This window comes from Epargyreus clarus, unplaced genomic scaffold, assembly GCF_041222505.1.
Source record: "Epargyreus clarus isolate Ecla_fem2 unplaced genomic scaffold, WU_Ecla_fem_2.2 ptg000024l, whole genome shotgun sequence".
In the NCBI taxonomy this organism is placed as follows: domain Eukaryota; kingdom Metazoa; phylum Arthropoda; class Insecta; order Lepidoptera; family Hesperiidae; genus Epargyreus; species Epargyreus clarus.
The window spans coordinates 5,891,677-5,903,942 of record NW_027332231.1 but is presented as its reverse complement, the minus strand read 5'-3'; the positions used below and the strand labels follow the sequence as shown (position 1 = coordinate 5,903,942).

Here is a 12,266-nt window from a genome sequence, read left to right as displayed (position 1 = left end):
TATTATTTCATACGTTTTTTGACTTATTTGTATAAAACATCCTATTTTAAATCCATTTTATATCGTTATATAAATTAAGGGATACCTCTTATTGACTACTGACCCGCTTAGCATATTGGTCTGACACGCAAAGTTCCGAGTTTGATCTACATAATGAATTTAGATTTCTGTTCTGGGTCTGGGTGTTCATGTAATTGTCACCCACACCCATCCAGTGTTATGGCACCCACGACACAAGAAACATCCTAGTGAGGGTACGGAGGCTAGTGGAGAAAGCGAAATTTATTTTTTATTTTATTTATAATCATACTGGCTGACCCGGCAAGCGTTGTGTTGCCATATAAATAAAAAAAATGTTAAGGGTGAATAACCCTTATCATTAGGAGTATGAAAAATATATAGTAGCCGATTCTCAGACCTACTAAATATACATATAAAATTTGGTGAAAATCGGTAAAGCCGTTTCGGAGGAGTACGGTAACTAACATTGTGAGACGAAAATTTTATATATAAGATGAATTTAGATTTCCCTGGACCGGGGTGTTCGTGTATTTGTCTTTGTATGTGTTCATAGCACCTACTACACTATATACATTACACACAAGAAAAGTCCTAGTGTTAGACTACGAGTGTAGAATGCGAAATTTATTTATTCAGCGTATTTTTAGTTAGCGAATGTTGATGCATAATATATGAATATGAATTTTATCTTGCGTAAGTATCAGACAGAAGTGTATAAGTCTTATTATGTAACATTTATTTATTTTTAACATAATTCCCGTAGGAAGCAACCCGCGCGTGTTTTTCCAATTCATATTATTTTCGGAATGATACATAACCTATGTTATCCTTGAAAACCTCTCAATGATATGGATTAAGTTACGTAAAATATTGTAAGATATATTTTATTGTTATGTTTTGGTATCGTGTCATTGAATATGTGAGTTATTTTGGAATTACATTACACAATCATAGCATTATAAGTATCATTTTATTTCAATGTGTAGAGAACAATGTGTGGTTCGTGCCCCCACTCTTTCCACCCCTATAGCGACCCTGGGAAGAACGGCAGTATGTGTGGCCGCATACCGTCGTTCACACCAGATGTGGCGAGCTTTATGCTCAACAGGGCGGAGCCCGACCAGTCAACACGCTTAGAGGACTCTCGTTGCGTTCCTTTGTAGATCCCGGAGACCTTTATGCAGCGCTGGGGACAGTCACGGGGGTGTTTTAGTGCGGCAAGAATCCCACATAACCCCGTGTCGCTCCCATGGCACCAAGTACCCTTTAAAGGTTCCCCGTACCTCGTTTACAAAAAATGTCTCTATTGTTGGGAGAAACCCATGCCCAGCAGTGAAACATAAAAGGGTTGCAGCCATTTCCCTATTACTCTACCCACAATGTTTTGGTACAATTTTCCTTTACTCAGCTAAAAGGTAGGTATTTAAGCAGGGGTTGATGTCATAAAACTTTATATGGTTCTATCAGGGAAGTAGATACAAATACATTGCTACGTATATGGTGAGTATGGACGCAGGATTTACTTGTAATTGCCTTCGTAATACTACGGAGGCGGCTACGAAAATACACGTAGTTTTATATGACAGCTACGAATTACTTACTAATATGAGGCGTTATAACTTATTCTCAGGGATTTTAGTATGTGGCCTATTTCAGATAAAACTGCCGATCTATCTAGGTTGATGAGAAAAGTAAGTATTTAAGTGTCTACGGATTTTGTCCATGAACCTAGGACTCTCTGACATGTTTTACGCTTGTTAGATTTTGTAATTGCCAATTAATAAGCCTGAGTCTTGGCTTCCTACTTCTACTAGAATTGGCAATATAAAGCAATAATTAATATCACTTATCTGTTACATGAAAATTTTTACTTTATTTTTATACATATTTTTAAGCTATTGCATAGCTTTTATCGCGGGCTTTGAGCGCGGCGACCGAATCGAGAAATTCCGTAACGAAAATTAATAACACCTTTGTTGGATATCAAGTCTCCGGGCAACCGAGTTGTTGACTGTCAAGCTGTCAATAGAAAAATATGGATATAATTAAATAAAGTATTATTTTACATTCCTTATTATTTTATTTGATATTGGCGACGAGATGTCGAATGAACTAAAAAACAATAAGAAAATACGAGCCACATTACGTGGATTAATGAAACGAACCGAAAATTACATTTCGGGAATAGAAAAAATTGACAATGAAGAAATAAATATACGACTGAATTCTTTACAAGAAAATTTGAAAAAATTCTACGCGATTCAAGAAAAAATTGAATGGCTTACAGAAGAAGAAAATTTAGAAGAGGAAATAAAATACAGGTACGAATTTGAAGAAATATATAGAAAGCTAAAATTTAAATTTTTGAATGTACAAAAAGAAAATAATCGGCTAATACATGAATGTTCTTTTATATCGGCAAGAGCGGAAGTTTATTTGATAAACTGTTAACTGTCAAGGCACGCTTGAGACGTACACCTAATACGAAAGGGTTATCACCTTATCAGTTAATGTTCGGCACAGAGGTAAGAACCTATATGCATGCCTTATTTAAGAAATCCGCCCCACTATCCATATTACATTACAATGCACCGCCAACGAAGGAGTTCGGACAAGGTGATAAGGTACAAATCCGCAGTTACACCAACCCAGGAGTTAAATGGGAGTTCGGAGTCGTCATCCGAAGATTCGGTAGACTCCATTATGAAGTCAGAACTGAAAATGGCATACTGGTGCGCCGTCACCTTGACCAAATGCTGCCGGCGCCCCTGGTGGTGTAAGTAAAAATAGCGGTGGAGGACTGTTGGATATCAAGTGCCTGGACACTTGTTGTTGACTGTCAATAGAAAAATATGGATATAATTGAATAAAGTATTATTTTACATTCCTTATTATTTTATTTGATAACCTTGATTCGTCAACTTGAACACAGATGGCAGTAATACACATTTTTTTATAATCCGTGCGGAAATCTTAAAATTGCGTGAAGTATATTTTATAGCTGATATTTGCAATGTCTTATATAATGTAGATATGATAAAATAGTGGATAAAGATGTATTAATGTAAATGTTGATGATTATGGAAGAATGTATTGTATTTCTGGAATTCCTTCTGAGCGTTTTCATAGCATAAAAAATGCTATGTAATAGCTTTACCGCGGCAGTCTCCGAGCGCCACACGTATTATTTATTTATCCTATTGATATTCGCATATTCGAGCATATAAAATATTATGATTCTGATTATAGTCGAGTAAAGAACATACGTTTGAGCAAATATGAACCCCAAATAATCCCAACGTTATTAACTTTTCTCGTTAAAACTGTCGTGATACAAAAATGTATTTTGAAGTAATAAATTATATCTAGTACAAGAAGAATCGAATATATTTCATACGATGTCGGAAATAAACTTCATAAGTCCTAGCACCTATTCACTGCTATACATTAACATAAATAACAACAAGTTGTGAGTAATATTTCTTCTCATATTCCTGCTTCGGTCTCTACAGTCTATAACTCATGTACTCTTCAAGAATAACGATATAACGCATATACTGTAGGTAGTTATACATTTCCTAGGCAAACAAATCAAATGGCCCCATTAATCTTCAAAGTGATTTATTTCCCCCCCTGCTGTATAGCCGTATGAAAAATTACATACCAACACAACATTCATGACTTAAATGTGTATTTTATTTGATTTTTATTTGATTTCCATTCTAAAATCTTAAAGCCGTCTAAAGTTTCATATACTGTATGTACTTATACATTTCTTAGGCAAATTAATGAAATGGCCCATTAATCTTCAAAGTGATTTAATTCCCCACCTGCCGAATACAAGTATGAAAAATTACATACAAATACAATATTTATGACTTAAATGTGTATTTTATTTGATTTAAATTCTAAAATCTAAAATCCGTCTAAAGTTAAGTTATATACTTCACATATACTTTTCATATACTATATTTACTTATATATTTCCTAGGCAAACAAATCAAATGGCCCCATTAATCCTCTGTGATTTATTTCCCCACCTGCCGTATAACGTATGAAAAATTACACAACACAATATTTATGACTTAAATGTGTATATATATTATTTGATTTTCATTCTAAAATCTAAAAGCCTAGTTTAAAGTTTAATCTAATATTTATGTTGTAACAGTTACATTTACAATAGTTTGAAATACTCTTTATCGGATCAAATACAATTATTAATTTTATATGTTATTTGTACATGATTGCAAATATTAAATCTTGAAAATCTAAACGCGATAATATAATTTTATATTAATATTAATAAACTGTTTATAAAATAATGAATATGTACACTTTCAACCGTAAAGGACCTATGAACATCATAGCTTGGGTTTGTTTCGACATCCTTCCGAGTTGAAAATGTGAGGTATTCTATTAAGGTTATTAAGGTATTCTTTGAGGTACAAGTTGAAACGACTCATGTACCTACTCGTACAAAATACCTACATAAATTGTCTGTACCTTACGATTAAACCAAAATTGTGAGTTATGACGATTGACATTTGGCAGTCGTTAATAGTAACAATTGACAATTTAATTTGAAGTTGGTAGAACCCTTTATAGTTCAACTGCGGAGTTCAACACCACCGCCACACCTATTTCTGTCTCGGCACAGCAGCGCCTAACGCCTAACGCCGATAGGAGTAGCAGACAAGCATTCAGTCGACCTGATAGTAAGTGGCTAATGCCGCCCATGGACATCTGTAATCAACCCCAGATAGGATTAGATATTTCTACCTGAGGTCGGCCACAGTTGCGCCGCTACCCCTGAGGACTAAGCTGGAACGCCTCGGAAAAGTCTGTCTCCTTTACCACACCCTTCAAACCGGAAAACAGCAGCGCCTAATACTGCTGTTATTAGGTAGAAATAGGTGTGGCGGTGGTGCCGCCGGAGTCGAACCAAAAAGGGTTCAACCTTCACCTTCAAAATACGAGTAAATTAACGAAAACTCACAAATTATCATACGATAATACCTGTCATTACACATATCCATCAACTATCAATACCTAAGTATAAAAAGGCGTGGCGAATAGAATACAACGACGAAATACTTAAAGTGCTATTAATTTTCTCATAGACGCGATACCGACGTATAAAGTTAATGGCGATACTTAATATCGTCTACGTGTGAGGCTAGGTCAGTTAATAAAGTTCTGTATCCATGATATATATGGACCTATTGTATACCTGTATAGTAAGCGATCGTTAAGTTCGTAAACAGTAAGTTAAGTATCAGACGTTACTTTGAGTAAATACATTTAATAAAGTAATGATAAAAACTTCTAAGTCACCACAGTATCAACCAAGGGCGTCCAGAAGAACACCGTGGGGTTTTAGACGATAGGAGTCTGGCATATCCTCTCCCCTGTCTTTGCGGCTAAGAAGAACGCACGCAGGGATCCCCCACATAAGAAAAGATAAAAACTACTTTGCAACAAAATTTCCTAATTTCCCTGATGTTCTCATCAGGAACTCATCATCATCATCAACTCATTGTCCAAAGCACGGAGCTCTTCTGAGATCAAAAAAGGTTTCGACCTTTTACAATGACCAAATGTAAATTAATAGACTTGAGAACGTTTTAGAGAATTTTCCGGCATTTCCTTCAGCACTAAAACGTCTGATAATAAATTTCCAATATACCCATAGCATCCAAAATCTGTGATACTCAAGGTCTTTATTACATAGTTAATTTGGTAATGGGCGTTTTGCTTAAAACTTCTTTAATTTTCAGTTTAGGGAAAAAAGTTATATAAACATATTTGTAGGCTAAACAGTTTGCTACAAATTATGACTTTGCAATTTTTTTGTAAGACGCATAGTTTCCAAGATATCCCGAAAAAAGTGTTTTTCAATAAGGTGGCCGGAGGACCAGGGTGGCGACCCCACAAAAATTCAGATTAAGCTTCTATTGCCCCCACAAATGCCCCAAAAATAAAATTGCGTCCTCTAAAAAATGCAAAGCTCATGTAACATTTCAATTGACTAATAATTTTAAGTAGACGTGTTTTTATTTCTATGATGACTATTAATGTAGGAGAAGCTTTTATAATTTTTTTATCATAAAGATACTTAACTAGTATCTCGTAAAACTTCTTGCATAATTGAAAGATTTGCCACAAACGACTTATATATTTAATAAAGTATTCTGTTACTAATTCTCCTTACAAAAAGGTTTACATTGAAAATGGGGACAAATTTTACTTATTTCGCAAAACTCTATTTCGAAAGGCAATTATTTGTGTCGAGTAAAGTGTTTACAAAGCTTTTGCTATAACAGTAAATATACAATAAAGTAATACAAAACAAATTGACTATCAACATAATAATTTAATTTAGATATTCGTAGCTTATGCCCGCGACTTATGTTTTATTAATAAATAATCTATACAATCTTAACAAAAATCGATATTTGACAATTTCTGCATACTTGAATTTATCCAATTTAGTTCCTTAGTTAATATTAACAACGACCTCTAGTTTGCGTGGTGTCCCTGTAGTTCTGGGACCAGAATAGGGCTACGGTATCCCCTGCCTGTCGTAAGAGGCGACTAAATGAGGGCTTCCGGGGTTGCGGACGGCCAGCGGCCCCGGGAAGGACGGCGGTATATGCGGTCGCTTACCGTCGTACGCACCAGACGGTGTGGCGATCGTCAAGCTCACCTGGGCGGAGCCCGACGGGGCAACGCGCTGAGAGGACTCTGGTTGCGTTCCGTTGGAGATCCCGGAGCCCTCTACGCAGCGCCGAGAACGGCCACCGGGGGGTTTTAGTGCGGTTAAGAATCCCACATAACTCTGTGTCGCTCCCACGGCACCGGGTATGTTTGATACTTTCCCCCTGGATAACAAAAAAAGTCTGCGTGGTGGCCCCCATTTAAGTAAATTTAATATTTAAGAAGAACCAGTATGGATTAGTCGGAAGGTAACACCGCCAGACCCATTTCTAGCGTGAAGCAGTTTCTGCGTTCCCATGGAAAGGTACAGCAAATTTGAACATTTTATGTCCGTTTTAATTCTAATCAAACTCTTTTAAAAGGTATAGTCCGCGCCAAACTGCTAGTCTGTTCTGAATATATAAATGAATCGCGTCGCCATAGCAAATTGTATGACTATACCTGCTCGCAACAACTTCAGAGCGGACTAGCAATTACGCGGACTATAGACTGATTAGAAATAACTATGGTAATTAAAGGCAAATAAAATACATCTATGGCAGTACCTATTTGCGCGATATTTCAACAAACAATGTTACAATACCAAAGATACCGTATAGAATAGGAATAATGAATGTTTGCAAAAGGTATTGTGAACTCACTTTTCTTCCAATTCGTTTTTTCGAACGTGCAAAATATCGAATTGAACGTGAATGTGAGGTGTTTTCAGAACACTCGAGCAAAAAATGACGCAAAAAGAGCTCTTTTTCAATTCCAACGATGCATTAGGGACTCAACTAGTGAGAATGTTTGTATACGATAGTGACACTTTATTTCTATAATAGTAGTAAAGTAAGTGCTACTTTTAAAATAATAAAACGAATTCGACTCCCAGTATATATTACAATTTCATTGCGCAAGGCAATTGAAATTAAGAAACATGGTCGTGTTTTAATAATAACAAATTTTAATTTCGAAGGTTCTACCAATTCTTTGTGGTTCGAAGGTATCAATGCTACCTATTTCCGCCTAATAACAGCAATATATAGCGCTTCTGTGTTCTGGTTTGAGGGAGGTATAGGACACATACTTTGTTTTTTTTTTTTATAATATAGGAGTAGCAGACCTGATCGAACCACAAAGGGTTCTACCACCTTCGATACTTATTCGAAGCGTTCCAATTGAGTCCCAGGAGTGACATCTGTGGCCAACTGGCCGTCCTCAAATAGCACTGTAATTTAATTACGTATGTAAGGAGATAAGCGTACCGAACGTCGAGTTTCAGTGTTATCGAAATACGAAATCACTTATCCTAATTTCAATCATCTCAAAGCCATCTTAATAGTCTACTAGGTTTGAATTCGTGACCTTGGTACCTATTTACTTTATATAACAACATTATAGTTGGCCTAGATCTTACTATTTGAACAAAATAAGAAACTTTTTCTATGAACCTACTCGTAAATAAAAATAGCATATTTCGGTCACAACATATACAATAATGCTATTGTTATTTGTTATTGTTATAAGATTGCTTTTGTAATTTGAACAAATGAGCAACAATCTAACTCATTCGGCATCTAACTCTACGGTGAAACGAGTCATTTAATTTTAAAATGCTATTTAAATATTATGATTAAAAATTAAATATATGAAATTTGGCGAGACTAATCCGTAACTAATTATTCCTATAACAAACTTCATTTATTCCTAAATAAACGTTATGTTCATTTTATTTGCTTTTCGTTTGTAATTTTAAATAACCCGGAGTAATTTGTAATATTTACCTCATAGTCCGCAATAGCCGAGCTTACATCCTTAATACATTCACATTTACTTAATACTGTTACATCCCTAATAAACCAGGTGTGGTAAGGGAGACATACTTTTTAGTCCTTAGGGGTAGGACATCTGGGTTTGATTACAGATGTCCATGGGCGTTACCATCCGTGGACTGCAAGCTCGTCTGTAACTCCTATATTATAAAACAAAAAAAAAACTTGAGAACATTATAGAAACCTATCAGGCAAGCATTCCTTTTCTGTTAATTCAAGTGATCTCATGTCTACATTTACAAACAGTAGCGCGTGCCTGGAATTCTAATCGAAGTGGTAGACAGACGTACCACTAAACTATCAGTGTATTATAATAGCTTTACTTGGCGAAATAGCTATGCAACTGTATGCTACTAATCATCGATCGAAGGATTAAATAATTTATAAGCAACAGTAAATCTTATATATAAAATTCTCGTGTCACAATGATACTTACCGTACTCTTCCGAAACGGCTTTACCGATTTTCACCAAATTTTACATGCATATTCAGGTCTGAGAATCGGCTACAATCTATTTTTCATACCTCTAAGTGATAAGGGTTGTTCACCCTTAACATTTTTTTATTTATATGGTAACACAACGTTTGCCGGGCCAGCTAGTATTAATCGAAAGATATTATTAGTTAAAGTTAAGAAATTTTATAACATTGAATTAGCAAACCAGCATGCAGTTCTTCACATAGTGGTCTATGGTTACTGGTTATGGTTACTGGCTCCCAAGGCACCGGGTACCTTTTGAAGGTTTCCCCCTCGTAAACAAAAAAAAATGGTTACTGGCAGCCATGGTCAACGAATCGACTTTATATAGTACAGTTATATAGGTCATATTGGACGTCATATAGGTTCTGTCTATTCTAAAGTCACTTATACATGTTCTGCCATTCCTAATTGAGTCCTACCTGAGTGAGTTTCCCTACATCTGTTTCTATTATAATAGCCGTATTTTCGCAATTTTGAGACTTTTATTTTTAGAGACATAGAGCCGCTCCAATAAGCTGCTCGAACGCGAATTGTTCAATAAAAAAATCAAGTTAGTTCAATGCCGAATTGGATGTTTTCGTGTCGCTACTAAGACCTCCGGAAAGATTTAACGATTATTGATTAATGTTATCAATTGGGACCTTTGGCTTTAATAGTCTTCTGAGACACGAAAACGCGTATGAAAATAACCATTACTTTTCCATGAAATTATCTTTACATATTACTCACAATAGTTACTATTGTGGGTACATGTGTATTTGATATATTTCGGTAACCCTCTTTATAGGAATAAAGCAGTTGTCATCCGATCTTTCTAATTTCATTGATACTACAGTTACAATCAAAACAAACCATGGAGCCATCAGCAATTCGAAGAACACGCTTTTAAATAAAATACCTTTATCTGTGTTCAGGTTACTTAAAGATATCGAGTAGTTTTACTACCCACATAAAAATATATGACCTTTCGCTACATCTCAGCAAACATAACAAATAAAATTTTAATACCCATGCCTTCAAAAGACACATTGTGCTAAGTAAATACTTTGCTGATTTCATTGTTTTGTCATAGTCACTTTTTATATATAATATTGGTTTAATAGACGGATACGCTGAACATCAAGCCCACCTGATGGTAATTGGCTACTGCCCATGGACATCTGTCAACCCTAGATAAAATAAGATTCCTACCTGTAGTCGTCCACAGATTCTCCACTACCCCTGAGGAATAAACTGGAACGCCTCGTAAGAGTATGTTTCAGTTACCGCACCCTTCAAAGCAGAAGACAGCAGCGCTTAACACTGCTGTTAACCAGAAATAGGTGTGGCGATGGTGCCGCAGGAATCGAACCAGCTTTAAATCACTTTGTTGCCTTTTAAGATATAAACCTTATACCGAAAACTAATTCTAAGTACAAGTAAATATCCTCCCACGCAATATTTGTAAATTGGGAGTCGATTGATGTTTCCTATAGAGCAACTATAGGCGAGCTCCACAAAAGCGCCTTATTAAAATATAAATCGAATCTTCTAGCCTTTGTCCAAGAGGCAATAGAGGCATTGTAGGTACCTAGTAGTTTCATTTGCCGTTGATACTATTAAATAAGAGACAGAGAAAAAAAATAAAAGAAAGAGAATTTGTAGTTAGCTGCAAACTTGTAAAGTTTTTTTTACTTTACATTTTCCCCCAACCAGTGACATAAGTTAAGCCGGCGGCCGGCTTATGTTATTTATTTGTAACTTTACAAAAATCATTGCACAATATCAAATTATATAACCGAGTAGTGATAGGCACAGAGATAGCCTAGTGGTTAAGAAACCCGGCCTCTCGACCGAGGGGCCCGAGGTTCAAATCCCGGGCACGTTTGATTTTTCGAATCTATGCGCCTATTAGAAATTAATTATCACTTGCCAAAACGGCGAAGGAAAATATCGTGACACCTGCATACCTAAGAGATTTATTTTAAAAAAATATCAAAGGTATGTTAAGTCTACCAATACGCACTCGGCCAGCGCGGTGGATTATGGCCTAATCCTTCTCATTCTGAAAGGAGATCCGTGCCCAGCAGTGGGACAATAATGATTGATAATTATGATGATAACCAAGTAAAGTCTCTGTTACCTACTATTACAAGTAGGTAACCCTTTAGTAAGTTTATTAGAGCCATACTAAACCACTAGTAGAACTAGTTTAAATGTAAACAGATGTTCGTTAATATGAACTGCTTAGCATCTCAAAGTAAATAAATTATTTAGTCTGTTCACAGTAACACTGTTTACGATATCTTGCGCCTACGAGAACATATTTATTACTTATTATAAAATACGAAAAGACTACTAAAATATGTATTTCTGGAAAAAGACTATTTCAATTACAAAAATATATAATTTTATTTAAAAAAGCTTCCACGTGTTTTCATTACATTATCGACTTACTGGCCATTAGTGTAGAATACTCGTTACTCCAATATATAATTGATGCATAATAAAAGCTTCTTAATTTATTTTCGCTGATAGTATTTAATAGGACTGAAGTAGCCGACGGACGCCTAGATTATCTGATGGGAGGTGATCAAAGCTGGCCATGACAATGCCGACCAAACTAATTTAGAACGCCTCGTATCTTACCCTTATCACATACTAAAAGTATAAGCCGAAATATAAAGTAAACGCCTAAGTAGCGTCACCTTACACGTAAGTAAACAACGACGCTCGCAATAAAAACAATAAACAACAAACTTACTTTCGTCAAGTTATTCGTGCATTCTGATTCACAGCACTCACATATTCACAGTTCTAACTTCACAATCACCGAACCCGCTACACCTCGTAATGTCACGTTCGTTCGCCAGCTCGCGATCAACTGATATACAACTGTGTTAACAAGGCGTCTACGGATTTTCGAGTCCAATTTTCTGTTTGCACCTCCGATTTCGCTCTATAAATCGGAAATGACGGATGGACTAAATGAACTTGGGTTGAAATACGACGTATCTTTTATTTGGGATATAAATATAAGTCTAGTGTGTAATTCATGCGCCACGGAGCTTTAGGTAAATAAATTAGTTTTCATTCTACAAAAAACATTGTATCTTAAATATAAAATGTATTTTTTATGCTTATATTGATAGTTTATTGGTATTGAATTCGGCCTTTCCCACTAGAGGTTTGAAGTTCGAATATGTGAGATCTGGTTCAGGATAAGCAGTTTTTAATGAGCTTGAAACGTC

At 35.7% G+C, this 12,266-nt stretch overlaps 1 protein-coding gene across 1 annotated transcript in view; it reads right to left on the bottom strand.

The window, feature by feature from the left end:
• Positions 1–11,833, bottom strand: part of NGR-A3 (neuropeptide receptor A3) — a 38,335-nt gene extending 26,502 nt beyond the window's left edge. The window contains exon 1 of the mRNA XM_073086812.1: positions 11,780–11,833. The gene's annotated coding sequence lies outside the window, so the exon portion shown is untranslated. The remainder of the gene's footprint in view (positions 1–11,779) is intronic.
• Positions 11,834–12,266: the final 433 nt, after the last annotated feature.